Source organism: Mustela putorius, unplaced genomic scaffold, assembly GCF_011764305.1.
Source record: "Mustela putorius furo isolate JIRA1106 unplaced genomic scaffold, ASM1176430v1.1 tig00003845_pilon_pilon_pilon, whole genome shotgun sequence".
Lineage (NCBI taxonomy): Eukaryota > Metazoa > Chordata > Mammalia > Carnivora > Mustelidae > Mustela > Mustela putorius.
This window is the reverse complement of record NW_025421998.1, coordinates 75,573,506-75,592,052: the sequence shown is the minus strand read 5'-3', so window position 1 is coordinate 75,592,052 and position 18,547 is coordinate 75,573,506.

Below are 18,547 nucleotides of genomic sequence, written 5' to 3'. Positions count from 1 at the left end.
TAAAGTCAAATTTAACTTCCTACCCAAAACAATCAAGACACTTGATATAAGGCAATGAACAGTGATCTTTGAGAGATGAAGAACTAATAAGGAATACACACATGTTTTTCCTTTCGTATCTGAGACCTTTCCACAGAGGGGATTCTGGTCCTCCTAAAAATGTAAGAGAGAGTTTCTGTTTTCTTGGCTTTCTGTTTTTTTTTTTTTTCCTTGCATTTAGACATGTAAATCTAATAATTATCTCCCAGACATCTCACAAATTTTAATGCTTTTAAGTTCCTTTTCCATAAGAGGAAGAATTATCACATAAAATTAGAGCAGTTAACATTTATTTATAGGCTTTTATTCCCCAAATGTCAAATGGGACATACAGGAATCCAGGAATTGACTAAAATTAATGATAGTATATTAGTAGATTGTTTTAGTCCTAGCCATAAATTTCCACTTTACTTTGCTGTGTTTACAATCTTGCCCAATATCCATCCCTCCACTATTATAAAACCCGATTTCAGGAGACCCTTTGAATAAAGTCTGCCTTGCTGTTTAATAGCAGTCTTATTATATATATATTATATATATATTTATATATATAATATATATATGAGACATGCAATTTATATACATGAATATTGTTCCTCAAAGTGAAGCTATGACTATAATTTAAAAATTGCTTTCACTGGGAATTCAGTAGAACAAATTTTGGTTAATTAATAACTATATTATCAATACTAAAACTAATTTTTTCTTAAATGTGTATTATTTCATGACTAAAAATCTTAAAAGATTTTTAAAATCTTAAAAATCTTAAAAGATTTTTAAAATCTTAAAAATCTTAAAATCTTAAAAATCTTTAAAGACAGCATCACATCTTCAAATGAAAAAACTCAAATGATGTCAAAACTTTCATAATCCCTTAATGAGATTCTAATGAGAAATGCCTTTCTTTATAATAAAGTAATGATAAATGCTAAAGGGTGAATAGTATAAACCTTTATTTTTGCTTAATCCCACCCCGTTCTCCCAAACCCCCTCCCCCCAGCAAAAAATTGTTACTCTTAATTATTCTTAAACATAACTAAATTCTATTCCTTTTATATAGATTTTTTCCCACCTCAGGAGTTAAATACAAAAAAATATAAGAACACTTAAATAAATTGGATTCTTCCCATGTTTGAATCTTGAATAATACATCATAATTTCTGATATTTAGTAAATCAACTTGAGTTATATTGAAATGCATATTCACTGAACTGAAATGTACCCACTTTCTATAAAATATGTGTTTGCTAAACAAATTAATCAAGAATCTCCTTTCTCCAACTGTCAAGTGATCTCTAAAGATGTTTTTAGCTCTAAAACTCTTAAGTGTGGTTCAGTCCTTTTAAGAAAATTAAATTATTTTTACCTAAAAATGTTTAATATATAAACTAAGGTGGATGCAGTTATTTATAAGTGTGTTTTAATCTGTTCATTAAAGCAAGTGCAGTAAGATTTATACCTAGAGACATGTTCATAATTGATGTTATTGAGTTTAAAAGCAATGAAAATTCATTTGTTTGAAAAGGTTCCCTAATTCATAATTTTTATTCTATTAAAAACAAAAACACCCCTGAAACAAATAACACATTATATGTTAATAAAATAAAAAAAAACAAAACACAAAATCTTTAGACCTAAAACAACATATTTTGCTATAGTATCATAAAATAACAGTTTAAATATTATGTATTTTGTATATAATCTACATGAATTCTATAAGTTTTATTTTTTTTTTAGATATGACAAGAAGCAGAGTTCTCAGTTGGCCTCTCCTTTAAAAAAAATTTTCCCAAAATCTGGGTCTTGACATAGCTATACTATTCCTGTCTAGAACGATGATCATAGCCAGAGGGAATAAAGTTTTGGAATATGATTTTGGAAAAAGACTGCCAGATTTTGACATTTTGAAATATAGACAAAAAAAAAGAATAACTTATTTTAAAAGCATAAGAGGGACAGTGATAATGAGGTCATATAATTATGATTCTCTTTATCAAGATATATCTCAAATCACATAACTTCACAAGGGCTTACTGCCTTAGTAATTTATCTGATATTATTTCTGTTAACTCTGAATAATTATTTTCAAAACTTATGTTATATACAATATGACATTTCTTGTGGAAATAATGTAACTATCCATTATGCACAGGTATTTTGTATTTTCATTTGTTTGAATTCTTATAGAATATATATCTTTCATCAATGTTTCATAGGCCGTAGAATCACAATAGCATGTTTTTATTGTTCTTATTTATTTACTATCTTCAGTGTTACTCATAATTACAAGGTTGGTTAAATCTACTCAAAAAAAATAAAAGCTTTATGTAGTACTAAGTTCAATAAACTCCCAAGACCACACTCTTTCTTCCCATAGGCTCTTATGTTTCTCATCATTTTGATTTTGTTGCATTTGGAATTCTCGCCAATAAAGCTTTACTATAAATATTAAATCTCCTCAACAATTCTAAGGCATACAGTTCCCACTAGTGGTTCAAGTGCTTCTGCCACTATAAAGGTCAGACAGTATCATCTAGATGAACACCTGTACTTAAGATCATGTCTCTGGGAGGCCCTGAAATTGACTCTGTTTAAACATTTAAAAAAAATTATAATAAAAAATAATAATAAATACTCTGTACTTAATCAGTTACAGTAGGTGCTGAATGAAGGAATAATTTAATAAAAATATTAATGAAAGAATTAACTAATTCACATTTAAGGTCGACATCATTCAGGATGCTAAACCACCCTATAAACAATGAAAATATTTACTGCTATTCAATCATGGAGGTCCATTCTAAAGTAGGAATACAATGGTCTCTAAAACTTATTTCAAATTTACTCCTTTCTAAAGCATAATGCACTTTGGCATTCCCCTGCTCCAAAACCTTTAGCAATTCTCTATTTCTTTTTTTTTTTTTTTTAAAAGATTTTATTTATTTATTTGACAGAGAGAGATCACAAGTAGGCAGAGAGGCAGGCAGAGAGAGAGAGGAGGAAGCAGGTTCCCTGCCGAGCAGAGAGCCCGATGCGGGACTCGATCCCAGGACCCTGAGATCATGACCTGAGCCGAAGGCAGCGGCTTAACCCACTGAGCCACCCAGGCGCCCGCAATTCTCTATTTCATATTAAATAAAGTAAAAACTCCTTAGTATGCACAGAGGATAAAAAAAAAAATCATTTGAAGTTATACAGAAGATGCAAGTTACCCATCAAGAGATAAAGACCAGAAATGGAAGGCATTCAAGATATTCCACCATTTGGTCACAACTTACCTTCCTAAGTATTTTTCATTACTTTCTACCCTATGCTGTAGTTAAAGTCAACTACTCTCCCTCCTTAACATCTTCTATGACTATGCTTTGAGCATCCTATCCTCTTTCTTACTTTACTTACTAGGCCTTATCTGTTCAGCTGCAAAAAGAAATAACAATGTCCTTCTCAATAGGTTATTTTGACGATTAAATTAGATAATATATGTAAAATGCTAAGGAGAGTGACTTAGGAGATGCCCATAAAGGACAGGATGCTAGCTCTTAAAATTACTTTTGTTAGCATGGTTTTGTTACTGTTATAATGTTTTTCTGCCTCCCAGGCAGAAACAATGTCTCGTTTCTGTTCTCCCTTTGCCAACTCTGGTAAAGGTCCAAGCATTTTAATTCTTCCAAGTACATGCCATACATACTCCATTTTCTAGAATATAAGTGTCTTGGAAAAGGAGCCATATATTATATTTTTCTTTTTTACTTCCTTATAACCTTTACCACAGTAGGCATCCTAGGGGCTCATAAATGATTATCTAAGCACCTCTTTTCTACTTAAAAAGTGCTTATCTTCTCCTCAGAAAAGAAGCAAGAAAAAAATAGAGTGAAATATTTAAAGTACTAAAAGAAAAAAAATTGCCAACCTAATATTCTTAACTCTGTGAAATTAATCTTCAAAAAGAAAGGAGACATAGACTCTCAAACAGAAATCAAGGGAATTGGTCGCCAGTACACCTGTTTTGCTGAAGCAGTTCTTTATAGAGAGAAGGGAAATTATATAGGTCAAAATTCAGACTTACATAACGAAGAGCATGAAAGAAAGAAAAAGTTAAGGGTAAAATAAAAACTTGTACTTATTTTTGGGGCACCTGAGTGGTTCAGTGGGTTAAAACCTCTGCCTTTGGCTCAGGTGGTGATCCCAGGGTCCTGGGATCAAGCCCCCGCATCTGGCTCTGAACTCAGCAGGGAGCCTGCTTCCTCCTCTCTCTCTGCCTGCCTCTCTGCCTACTTGTGATCTCTGTCTGTCAAATAAATAAAGTTTTTTAAAAGTCTTAAAAAAAAAACTTGTACTTATTTTTAATTGATCTAATATATAACAGTCCATTCAAAAATAATAACACCAGGGGCGCCTGGGTGACTCAGTGGATTAAGCCACTGCCTTCGGCTCAGATCATGATCTCAGGGTCCTGGGATCAAGTCCCATATCAGGCTCTCTGCTCAGCAGGGAGATCGCTTCCTCCCCCACCCCTGCCTGACTCTCTGCCTACTTGTGATCTCTCTCTCTATCAAATAAATAAATTAAATCTTACAAAAAAAAAGAAAGAAAGAAAAAGAAACTTAAAAAAAATAATAACACCAATAATGTATTCAATTATTTATGCTACTTATATCTTTATGCTATTTACACACACATGTATATATGCTTATGTAAACATGAAACAAATGATAGCAATAATATAAGAGACAGCAGGAAGGAATTAGGATTATTTATTATAAAATACACTACATATGAAGTTGCAAAGTGTTATTTGAAAGTGTACATAAATGTATATTACAAACTTTAGGGCAAACAGTAAAAAAGCTAAAAGAAAAAAAAAATGGAAGTAGTATAACCAATATTGTAATACAGGAGAGAAAATCCAACCATATGAAATGCTTAGTTAAACGACAAAAGGTAGAAAAACAGTGGAACACAAAAAATAGGAACAAAGAACAAGGGCAACATATAGAAAACAGTAATGAATATGCCAGACTGTATAGTCATTTTGAATGTCAATGGTCTGAATGTACCAATTAGAAGAGATTGTCAAAGTGGATTAAAAAAACAAATCCCAACTTTAGGTTGTCTACAAGATACCCAATTTAAATTTAAATTTAAAGTAAATTAATGGCAAAAAATATCCCATGTTAACACTAATGAAAAGAAAGCACAAGCAGCTACATTAATTTCAGATGGAGTATACTTTAAAACAAGGTATGTTAGCAAGGTTAAAAGAGAGCCATACACAATGAAGTGGGACAATTCTCTAAGAAGGGAGAACAACTTTAATGTATGTATGCATAACAACAGAGCATCAGATTATGTGAGGGAAAGACTAATAGAACTGCCAAGAGAAATGGATGAATCCAATATCATAAAGACTTCAAAACCCCTCCATCAGGAATGGATAGATCCAATAGGCAGAAAATCAGCAAAGACATAGTTAAATTCAATCCCATCAATCATGGGGTAGAGTGGCTTAATCAGCTGAATGTCCTGACTCTTGATTTTGGCTCAGGTCATAATCTCATGGGTCATGGAATTGAGCCCTGTGTCAGGATTCATGGTCAGTGGAGAGTCTGCTAGAAGATTCTCTCCCTCTGTCACTCCCTGCTCCTGCTTTCTCTCTCTCAAAAGTAAATAAATCTTTAAAAAATACCATCAGTCAAGTAGATTTAACTGACATCTACATACTACATCACCCAACAATAGCAGAATACACATTCTTCTCAATCTCAAATGGAATGTTCCCCAAGACAGATCACATTTTGAGCCATAAAATACAATATAAGTTAACAAATTTAAAAGAATGGTAAGTATACAATGACCGCTCTCCAACTACAGTAAATTAAACTAAAAATCAATAACAGAAAGAAACTATTAAAATCCCAAAATACATAGAGATTAAACACCATGCTTCAGAAAAGAATACTAAAATAATAAAAGAATATATTAACAACTCTATGTCCCCAAATTTGATAAACTAGTTGAAATCGACCAATTTCTTTTAAGAAACAACTTGCCAAAACTCACAGGTTAAATATACAAACTGAGTAGGCCTTTATATATTAAAAGAAATTAAATCAATAATTAATTATCTTTTAAAAAAAAAAAAAGCACCAGGCCCAGAAAGATTTAGTGATGAATTTTACCAAATATTTAAGTAAGAAATTATAACAATTTTTTAAAATCTCCTTCAGAAAATAAAAACAGATGGAATACTTCCTAATGGTTTCATAATGCCAACATTACCCTAATGCCAAAACCAGACAAAGAGATTACAAGAAAGAAATTATAGACCAGTATATCTCATGAGCACAGATACAAAAATCCTTAATAAAGTATTAGCTAATCAAATCCAACAACACATACAAATAATTATACTCTATGACCAAGTGAGATTTATTCCAGGCATGTAAGTCTAGTTCAACATTTGAAAATTAATTATTATAACCCATCACAATAATAAGCTAAAGGCAAAAAAATCATGTGATCATACTAACAGATGCAGAAAAAGCATTTGACAAAATCCAACATTCATTCATTGGAAAGCTCTCAGCAAACTAGGAATATAAGTAGATTTTAGCAACTTTATGAAGAACATCAAAAAACTTACAGATAAGTTCATTCTTAGTGAGAAACTCAAGGCTTTACCACTAAAATCAGGTACAAGACAAGAATGCCCCCTCTCACCACCTTTTTCAACACTATACTGGAAATTCTAGCTAATTCAGTAAGATAAGAAAATAAAATAAAAGGTATACAGATTGGAAAGGAAGAAGTGAAACAGCCTTTATTCACAGATAATATGAACATCTACGCAGAATATCCCAAAGAATTGGGGGGAAAAAAAAAAACTAACAAAAGATTATAGCAATGTTGTAAGATACAAACTCCATATAAAAAAACAAACTGATTTCCTATATACCAGCAATAAACAAGTTAAATTGGAAATTAAAAACAAAATACAATTTGCACTGTCTCCCAAATACATAAAATATTTAGGTATAAATCTAACAAAATATGTACAAAATGCATATGAGAAAAGTTACATAACTCTAATGAAAGTGAAAAATTAATAAATAGAAAGATATTTCACGTTCATCAAGAGGAAGACAATATTGTCAAAATATTGGCTTTTCCCAACATGATCTATATATTCAATGCAATCCCAATCAAAATTCCAGCAAGTTATTTTGTGAATATTTACAGCCTGATTCTCAAGTTTATACGGATAGGCAAAAGAAACATAATAGCTGTCACAATACTGGGAGGGAAGAACCAAACTGGAGGACTGACAACACCTAACTTCAAAGCTTATTATAAAGCTACAGTAATCAAGACAGTGATAAAAGAATAAACAAATAGATCAACATAACAGAATAGAGAACTTGGAAAAAGACTGACATAGTTAGCTGCTCCCTGACAAGGAATTAAAGGCAAAATGGTAAGAAAGATTTTGCAACAAATATTGCTGAAACAACTGGACATCCACAAATGAAAATGAATCTGGACCCAGACCTTAAATCCATCACAAAAATTAACTCAAAATAGATCACAAACCAAAACAGAAAAGACAAAATTATAAAATTCCTAAACCATGACATAGGGGAAAACCCAGATGATCTCAGATATGGTGTGATGCTTTGTGGCTACAACACAAGAGGCATGATCCATGAAAGAAATAATGGCTAAGCTGGACTTCATTAAAAGTTAAAATCTCAGTTCTGTGAAAAAACAAAACAAAACAAAACAAAACAAAAAAAACAATGCCAAGAGAATGAGAAGAGAAGCCACCAATTGGGAGAAAATACCTGCAAGACATATCTGATAAAGGACTGTTATCCAAAATATACAAAGAGCTCTTAATACTCAAACATAAGAAAGCTAAGAGTCCAATTTTTTTATCTTTCAAGTTTTTTTTTTTAAGATTTTATTTATTTATTTGACAGAGAGAGATCACAGTAGGAGAGAGGAAGGGAAGAGATCACAGAGAGAGGAAGGGAAGCAGGCCCCCTGCTGAGCAGAGAGCCTGATGTGGGACTCGATCCCAGGACCCTGAGATCATGACCTGAGCTGAAGGCAGCGGCTTAACCCACTGAGCCACCCAGGCACCCCCTTTCAAGTTTTTACTTAAATTCTGGTTAGTTGACATATAGTGTAATACTGGTTTCAGGAATAGAATTTAGTGATTCATCACTTATATATGACACCTGTGCTCATCACAAGTGCCCTCTTAGTATCCATCTCACATTTAACCCATCACCCTACCCACCTCCCTCCAACAACCCTCAGTTTGTTTTCTATAGTTTAAGAGTCTCTTACCATCTGCCTCCTCTTTTTTTTCCCTTCCCCTGTGTTCATCTGATTTGTTTCTTAAATACGCATATGAATGAAATCATATGGTACTTGTCTGACTGACTTATTCCACTTAGCATAATACACTCTAGCTCCATCCACACCATGGCAAATGGCAAAATTTAATTCTTTTTGATGGCTGAGTAATATTCCATTTACACACACACCCCAAATATAGATAGTTATATATGTTATATATATAAACACACACATTTATTCATTCATTCATTCATCAGTCAATGAATATGTGGGCTCTTTCTGTAATTTGGCTATTGTTGATAATGCTGCAATAAACATCAAGGTGCAGGTACCCCTTCAAATAAGTATTTTTATATCTTTTAGGAAAACACCAAGTAATACAATTGCTGGGTCATAGGGTGGTTCTATTTTTAACTTTTTGGGGAACCACTGTACTGTTTTTCAGAGTAGCTGCTCCAGTTTGAATTCCCAATAACAGTGTAAGAAGGTTCCCCTTTTTCTGCATACTCACCAACCTCTGTTATTTTCTGTGTTAATTTTAGCCATTCTGATAGGTGTGAGGTTGTATCTCATCATAGTTGTGACCAGCATTTCCCTGTGATGAGTGATGTTGAGCCTGTTTTCATGTGTCTGTTGGTCATGTGCATATCTTCTTTGGACAAATGTCTGTTCATGTCTTCTGTCCATTTCTTAACAGGATTACTTGGTTTTCTGGTGTTGCACTTTATAAATTCTTCATATATTTTGGATACTCTTTATCAGATATGTCATTGCAAATTATCTTCTCTCAGTAGATTGTATTTCAGTTTTGTTGATTGCTTCCTTCACTGTGCAAAAGCTTTTTATCTTGATGAAATTCCAATAGTTCATTTTTGCTTTTGTTTCTTTTGCTTCCAGAGACATGTTTAGTAAGAAGCTTCTACAATGTCAAAGAGATTGCTGTCTGTGTTCTCCTCTAGGATTTTTATGGTTTCCTGTCTCATATTTAAGAGCCCAATTTTAAAAATGGATCAAAAGCCTAATAGACACCTTACTAAAAAAGATATACAGATTGCAAACAAGCATATGAAAAGATATCTACATCATTTATCATCACATAAATGTAAACTGAAAACAAGATACCACCACACACTTACTAACACAGCCAAAATGCAGAACACTGGCAACACCAAATTCTAGCAAGGATATGAGTAAATAGGAACTCTCATTCTCTGCAGATGAGAATGCAAAGTGATACAGTCACTTTGGAAGACAGTTTGGTGTTTTTACAAAACTAAATATACTCCTACCCTACAATCCAGAAATTGTGCTCCTTGGTATTTACCCAATGGAGTTTAAAACTTATGTCTACACAAAAACCCAAATACAGATGTTTATAGCAGATTTATTTATACCTGGCAAACCTAGGAGCAACAAATATGTCTTTGAACAGGTGAATGGATAAACTGTGATACATCCAGACTATGAACTATTATTCAATGCTAAAAAGAAATGAGCTACGGAACCATGCAAAGATATGGAGGAACCTTAAATGTGTATTACTGGGTGAAAGAGGCCAATCTGGAAGGCTACAAAGAAATGAGTACAACTATATGAAATTCTGGCAAGGGTAAAACTATGAGCAGTAGAAAGACCAGTGGTTGCAAGAGCTGTGGGAGGAATGGGAAAGAAAAACCAGGGCACAAAATATTGGTATGGCAGGAAAAATACTTTCTATGATACTATAATGATAGAACAACAATGTCATTATATGCCTGTCCAAACCCATATAATGTGTAACACCAAAAACGAACGAGGGAAGCTATTCCTTTCTGACAGCAGGGATATGGGAAATCTCTGTGCCTCCCCTTCCATTTTGTTGTGAAACTTAAACTGCTCTAATTTGTTTTGTTTAAATACACACAATTGACCAATTAGAAAGAAAATGGTGAGAGTGCAGGGATCTTAGTCAGAATGAGTTTCTCAACTATTAGCAGTGTTCTATCTTACAGAACTTTCATTCCATATAGAAGTAGGGCCCTTTCTATTTCTCCTCTTTTGAACCAAGAAATAAAATTTATTCTGGCAAGCTTTCCATTAAAAAAGGAGAGGCATGAGAACATAAATAATATTAGATTGCTCTAAGAACTTCATCTTTCTAATGATAGAATAGTACATATTTGTATCTGCAAAACCTCTTTCTCAAGTCCAACACTGAAAAATGACTCAGGTCTTTGGGTTATTTAAATGCACAATCTTAACTTGGGAAGAAAATACTTATGATTTCACTGGACAGTATTTAGCATGCCAAAAAAATGGAGAATCACCCCGAACCTTTTGAAGTGAGCTGCATTCTATTTACAGAAACTTACCAGATTTGATTCAGACAGTTGCTTACTTTAAAATATTTGCCCATACTTTTATGTATTCTTTCCTGTCGTTAATAACACATAATAATTAAAAAAGGGAAACTGTGGCCAAGAGAAAAATTTTAGCAAAATAATCCTTATGTTTCCTTCTAGTTCTGAAGACAATTTGTTCTTATATGATTGATGATGCTTTATTTGGTTCCATGCCTGGAAATGTTTAAGTTTTTTCACAAATGAAGACCAGAAATATCTCTTAAGGTAGAAAAAATCCTATGGAAAGGGTATTAGTGTAATATTCTGGTTTTGGAATCATATTCTTTCAAAGAACTAATTAATCTCTAATTAGTGAGGTATATTATTTCCATAAGGAACTATGCAAGAAACACACTGATGACTCAACCTACTAATAAGGAAGAAAGTACCTACAAATGCAAACTTCAGTTGATTGTTTTTATTGCCAGACTCCATGATCTATTCCAAGGTATACTGTTTTATCCAATGTTTTGTAAGAAGAGGATTTTTCCATCTCCCGTCCTTGAAAATTTCAGACATATTTAGAGAAAATAATACTGACAATGATAAAGGTCTATAAGAAATGAAAGAATCCAAACATCATCAAGCAGACCATCAAAATCTTAAGAAGGAGTGAGGAAGAAATCCTATTAAAGGAAAAGAAATCCCCATTACCATACCCAGATCTCCAGAGGGCACTGATAGCTATAGCTAGCCAGAAGGATTGTCAGGAGATTAGGAGCAAGTCCACATTAGAAAAATAAAAAAACAACCCTTTTATAGTATAGTAAATTAGAGGAGGCAGCTATTTTATAGAAAAGTAAATAATAAGGTGCCTGGGTGGCTGTCATTAAGAGGTCTGACTTCAGCTCAGATCATGAACCCAGGGTCCTGGGATCGAGCCCCACATCGGACTCCCTGCTCAGCGGGGATGGTGTTTCTCCTTCTTCCCCTCTCTTGCTGTGTCTCTCTCTGTCAAATAAATAAATAAAATCTTTTTATAAAAAAGTAAATAATATTTTAGGAGAAAAATATAAAATTGATTTTTAAATGTATATTGTGACAGAAAAAATGTATTTCCATGGAATCTTATAGATTTCAGGATTTTGCTCTGAATATGTTCCCCTTCTCTCTAGTTTGATATCACAAGCTATCTTTCAGAGTCTTTCACAGAAGCCTTACAGTTATTTCTGGTTCCATTTTCTCTATCCTTCATACCATATTCTTCATTACTGCCAGATGGACCTATTAGAAACTCAGATCATGTTGTTGCACCGCCACTACTCAGTGTAATAACTATTTGTGATTCTCCCTTAAGCCACACAGTTGTAATTCCTCTGCACAGCAGCTGTGACCCTGAGTGCCCTAGTCTTGCCTCATCTCTCATTGTTGCCTCCCACCATATAATTTACCCTACTCAGAAACACTAAACACACCTGTGGTTTCCAAGTTCTTTCCTTTGCATGTTCTGGTCCCTCTCCCTAGAACATCCTTCTCAAGACCCCCTCATATGATGGTATCTGTGGACTTCTATTTTTACCTTTTAAAGGAACTCATTTGAACTCAAGAATTTAAGACTAAAATTAAAATACAAGTCTTAATATAATGTATGGAATATTGGCATGTTGAGTCCAAGTCTTTGGATTATTAACAGCATTCAGGAGAATACATGTGACAGTAGCAGCAACTTAACCTCTCTGGGCCTTTGTTTACTCAGTACAGTTATAGGAGTAAATTATATAATATCTTAAAATACCATCCTACTTGTAAGAATTGTATTCTATAACATCAACAAATAGTATATTATATCGTTACTGCATATAATATTAATTTGTTAAGTGAACAGGCAATCTCTAGAGAAATAACATACATTGTGTGTGTTGGTAAATCAAGAAAAGGAAATGTGTCAAAAACTTTGCAGAAAAAAACAATTTTCCCAAAGAGGAAAAAAAAATGTTTTTTTCTTGATTAGGTCATGTGGTTAGAAAATTATTATAATAAGTCATAGTTTCTGATAATATCACCCTGCGAATCAGTTAACCTCTTTACTGATCCATGGTTACAGGCAGCACAAGTATCATAAAATGGACAAAACAGGATCATAGATATATCCAACTTACCCACTTTATCTTGAAACAATTTGCTGGTAAAAATCACAATATTATGGTAGAATCACAGCATCATAATTTTACATGAGGACGAGCAAATGAGACCACTACTATACTCTTCAAACTGACTTTTTTTAACAATCATAACCTCCTCAACCTTCCATTTTTACATTAATCCTGACCCCTACTCAATATACTATCTCTTAGAACCAATTTAATCTCTTCATCATTCATTCATATTTCTTTTTTTTTTTTTGAAGATTTTATTTATTTAGTTGACAGAGAGAGATGACAAGCAGGCAGAGAGGCAGGCAGAGAGAGAGGAGGAAGCAGGCTCCCTGCTGAGCAGAGAGCCCGATGCGGGGCTTGATCCCAGGACTCTGAGATCAGGACCTGAGCCGAAGGCAGCGGCTTAACCCACTGAGCCACCCAGGCGCCCCAACAGCATAATTCAGCAAATATTTGAGAGAAAATAGGTCACATTTTGTTGTATATCTTACATAGTAATATACACAATATTATATAATAATTACCTGTTCTTGTGCCCACCCCCTCCACAAAAGTAAATAAGAAATGTTCCCTCCCTTCAGGAAATATATGTGTCATTCTTTTTACAAGTGAAAGAGTGCCCTATCAAATCCATCAAAATCCTTGAGAAGAACACAGGCAGCAACCTCTTCGACCTCAGCCACAGCAACATCTTCCTAGGAACATTGCCAAAGGCAAGGGAAGCAAGGGCAAAAATCAACTGTTGGGACTTCATCAAGATCAAAAGCTTTTGCACAACAAAGAAAGAGTTAACAAAACCAAAAGACAACTGACATAATGGGAGAAGATACTTGCAAATGACATATCAGATAAAGGGCTAGTATCCAAAATTTAAAAAGAGCTTATCAAACTCAACACCCAAAGAACAAATAATCCAATCAAGAAATGGGCAGAGGACATGAACAGACATTTCTGCAAAGAAGACATCCAGATGGCCAACAGACACATGAAAAAGTTCTCCACATCACTCAGCATCAGGGAAATACAAATCAAAACCACAATGAGATACCACCTCACACCAGTCAGAATGGCTAAAATTAACAAGTCAGGAAATGACAGATGCTGGCAAGGATGCAGAGAAAGGGGAACCCTCCTACACTGCTGGTGGGAATGCAATCTGGTGCAACCACTCTGGAAAACAGCATGGACAGGTTCCTCAGAAAGTTGAAAAGAGAACTACCCTATGATCCAGCAATCACACTACTGGGTATTTACCCTAAAGATACAAATGAAGTGATCCGAAGGGGCATCTGCACCCAAATGCTTATAGCAGCAATGTCTACAATAGCCAAACTATGGAAAGAACCTAGATGTCCATCAACAGATGAATGGATAAAGAAGACGTGATATAGATATATATAATGGAATACTATGCAGCCATCAAAAGAAATGAAATCTTGCCATTTGTGACAATGTGGATGCAACTAGAGGGTATCATGCTTAGTGAAATAAGTCAATCGGAGAAAGACAACTATTATATGATCTCCCTGATATGAGGAAGTGGAAATGCAACATGGGGGGTTTGGTGGGTAGGAAAAGAATAAATGAAACAAGATGGAATCGGGAGGGAGACAAACCATAAGAGACTCTTAATGTCACTAAAAAAACTGAGGGTGGCTGGTGGGGAGGTGGGTAGGGAGAGTGTGGTTGGGTTATGGACATTAGGGAGGTTATGTGCTATGGTGAGTGCTATGAAATGTGTAAATCTGGTGATTCACAGACCTGTACGCCTGGGGCTAATAATACATTATATGTTTATAAAGAAAATTAAAAATTAAAACAAACAAACAAAAACAACAACAAAAAAGAGTCCCCTATCATATTTCCCAACAGTCCATGTACATTGCTCCCATGAGAAGACTTCAATTCAAATTTCAGTATTATACCCAGTGTCATAGACTTAAAAAAAAAAAAAAAAAAGTATTTAAAAAAAAAAAATCAGGTCCTGGGACGCCTGGGTGGCTCAGTTGGTTAAGCAGCTGCTTTCGGCTCAGGTCATGATCCCAGCGTCCTGTGATCGAGTCCCACATTGGGCTCCTTGCTCCGCAGAGAGCCTGCTTCTCCCTCTGACTCTGCCTTCCACTCTGTCTGCCTGTGCTCGCTCTCGCTCGCTCGCTCTCTGACAAATAAAAATTAAAAAAAAAATCTTTAAAAAAAAAAAATCAGGTCTTAAGGATGACAGTCATTTCCTTACCTATTCTTCCATTCCCATTGCTGTGGAAAGCTTTGGAATAAATAGCAGTATTGTCTGGGTTAAAAGAACTCCCTTTAAAAGGCCTCTGAAATATATTTTTTTTCCCAAAATGACTCTAGGATGGTCTAATAACGTGTAGTAATTTCCACATTTCTAAGCTGTACAGTCATGAAATGGAAAATGAAGACAGTTCACAATTGCTGTTCTCTTTTCCCTTTCTAAATCTACTGCATATAAGGTGACTATAAGCCAGTAATAAATATTTAGATAAATAAATAAGGAACTCTCATAGCAAAAATAAAAGAAAGGAATATTTAAAAATTTTACTGAGAGGGGTACTAAAATTACAAAAATGATTCTGATTGAATGAGTACTTCATTTTATTTTGTTTGAAAGAAGGTGTGTGCCAGCACTGAACATGAGAACTACAATAACAAAAAACTGATGAATAAAAAAAAAAAGGTAAATGAAATAATGAACAACTGTAAGGATGAAGGAGATGGCAATCTCAATGGAGACTGGGCTGACAACAAATACCTGTCCATGAGCTATTCACTAGAAGAAAAAAGTCACATTTTTTCCCTAAGAGTTTAAGAAAAGAAATGTAGAGTTTAGGAAGGAAATGGTGGAGGCAGAAGCTGTACTGCAATATCCTCATACTTTCTCAGCTTAGGAAGGGGAAGGAGGCAAGCAGAGGATGTGCTTATCACAACTGACCATCAAATCCGTGCAGAGATGGCAGATGCTAGGTAGTGTAATATGTAGAGTGCATTGCTCATCATATACTGGAGAGAAACCACCCTCCATCAAACTATTTCCCCCAATAACCTAAAAATCCCTCCATCAGAAAATTAATATTTTAAATTGAAGAATCTCCAGCACACACATGAATTTTTTTTTAAATTTTTTATTTTTTATAAACATATATTTTTATCCCCAGGGGTACAGGTCTGTGAATCACCAGGTTTACACACTTCACAGCACTCACCAAATCACATACCCTCACCAATGTCCATAATCCCACCCCCTTCTCCCAAACCCCCTCCCCCCGGCAACCCTCAGTTTGTTTTGTGAGATTAGGAGTCACTTATGGTTTGTCTCCCTCCCAATGCCATCTGTAATATGCTAGATTAAAAAAATAATTCATGTCAATGAAACATGAATTATTTTTTTAATCTAGCATATTACAGAGGGGTGTTAAGTCTTTGTTACAGAACCTGATTATCAGTTCCCTATAGGAACTAACTGCTTTTGTGAGTGCTGATTTCACTTCATATTGTTTTATCCATGTTGTTGCAAATAGTGTCTAGTAGTAACTCAAAGTACCAGGCCTTTCCTCTGCATTCAGGGAACCTAGTGCTACATCAGACATAATGGCTATTTAAATAGTTACATTTTACTAAGAAATTAATTACTAATTAAGAACCAATTTAAGGAAAATTTACAGTCCTGCTTTAGAAAGTGCTAAGTCCAAGGATTCTTTTCCAAAGTTTACTCCCCACTCAATTCTGTATAGCCTATATTAACCACTGCCAAGTACAAAAATGAGTAAAAGAAAGTATCAATTAATTGTCCTTTCCCTCCTAGTATTCCCTCTGAGAAAAACCTAGAGTAGGATTCCGGGTTACTAAATCTGTTTTCAAGTCCATTTCCATTTAGAATGATCCATATTTTATCACACACCAATATTCTTTTTAAGGAATACGTCTGGAACCTCTCTTCCCAAAATTACACTTTAAGTCTCTATAGATTGCCAGGGCAACCCAATTCTTTTTCAATAAAATCCTATGAAAGACAAGGATGTGTTATACATCAAACTAAGCACCAGAAATGACCCAGTAAATCCCCACAGGTTATATACATGAAAAAAAGGCAGGGGTGGGGAGAGAAAAAGAAGAAACAGAATTTGAATTTGAAAGAACACAGAATTAAGAGTCAAGGCACCTGATTCATAATCTCAATTCTGCTGTAACCAGCTATGTGACTTGGACAAAAACCTTCTACATTTCCTATATTCTGTGATTTTAACAAACGTACTTGAATTTTTTTAAAAATATAACTTAAAAACCATCAAAGTTAAACTTCTGCAAAATTTTTTTTCTTTCCTAGCTAGCTGATAAAGTGAGGCACATTAAAACTTCAAATAGGGCAGCACCAAAATGAAAGTGGTTAACAAGTGCTCCACCAATAGGAGCTAATGAAGAGCTTTTCACAGAGAAGATGAGGAAGCAAAGCAAGGAAATTATTTGATGGGCTACAACATAAGCAGTCACCTTACTTAGGAAGGCTTAGTTGGCTGTTTGTGATTGGTTGTTCTTAAGTCTCATTTGCTTGGATTCAAGTGTATTGTCTCTGGTTCAGCTTCTGGTTTGCCAGACTACTACCAGGGCATTAAAGTCGTCTCATCCAATAGCCTCCAAGTTTAATTCTTTAACAGTCATAATAAAATCAGCTTTGTTTGGGGTTTTGGATGTGTGTGTATGTATGTGTGTAAGCATTACAGTTCTTCCTCAAAGGTCACTGGTTAATTAACGGCAAGCAGTGTTTAAAAAAATAAAAACCTATACATTTTTAAAAATAATATGTTTAAAAGTTAAGTGACATAATTTCATATTTGAAAATTTATTACTTCAGAATTCAAAAAAGTAAAACCAGAAGAGGTTTCTACTTGTATTCTGGTGAGAAATGTAACTGTATCTCTTTATAGTGAAGTTCCTTTGTTTGCTAGTAATGTTAACAGAAGAATAAATTTTAGACAACAATATAGGGGCACCTAGTGGCTCAGTCGGTTAAGTTTCTGCCCTTGGCTCAAGCAGGTCATGATCTCAGGGTCCTGGGATCAAGCCCCATGTCCCCTCATCCCTGCTCAGCAGGGAGCCAGTTACTCCATCTCCCCCCTACTCATTCTCTCTCAAATAAATAAAATCTTAAAAAAAAAAACAAAAAGACAACAGTATTTTCAAGTATTATCATATTAAAATCTTTAATGCATACATTACTGAATACATTACTAATTGGTCTCACCCTGAATTCGAAAAATCCAGATTTAGTAATAATAATTATAAAGCCAAAAATAAACATGAAAGAATATTATTTTAAGGTACTTGTTTTTCTTGCTTTAGTCATAGCTACAAATAATAGCCATAATTAAATGAGTTCTAATGAGATACAGAACTAGTATATGCAAAAATATGTATATACTTATATAACTATACAGGTACAAGTACACACACAGAACACGGGCATATATAATTCCATTTTCTGTGTGTAGAAAAAAATAGAAATATCTAACAAAAAATGAAAAAGTTAAAACTGATCAAATTCTCTATGAAAAGTGATAATTTTTATAAGATGTTATAAAGGAGACATGAAAATTTAACATTAGGGTAAGTGCTGAGTGTTCATATCTTTTGCAATATAATATTTTGGAGTCA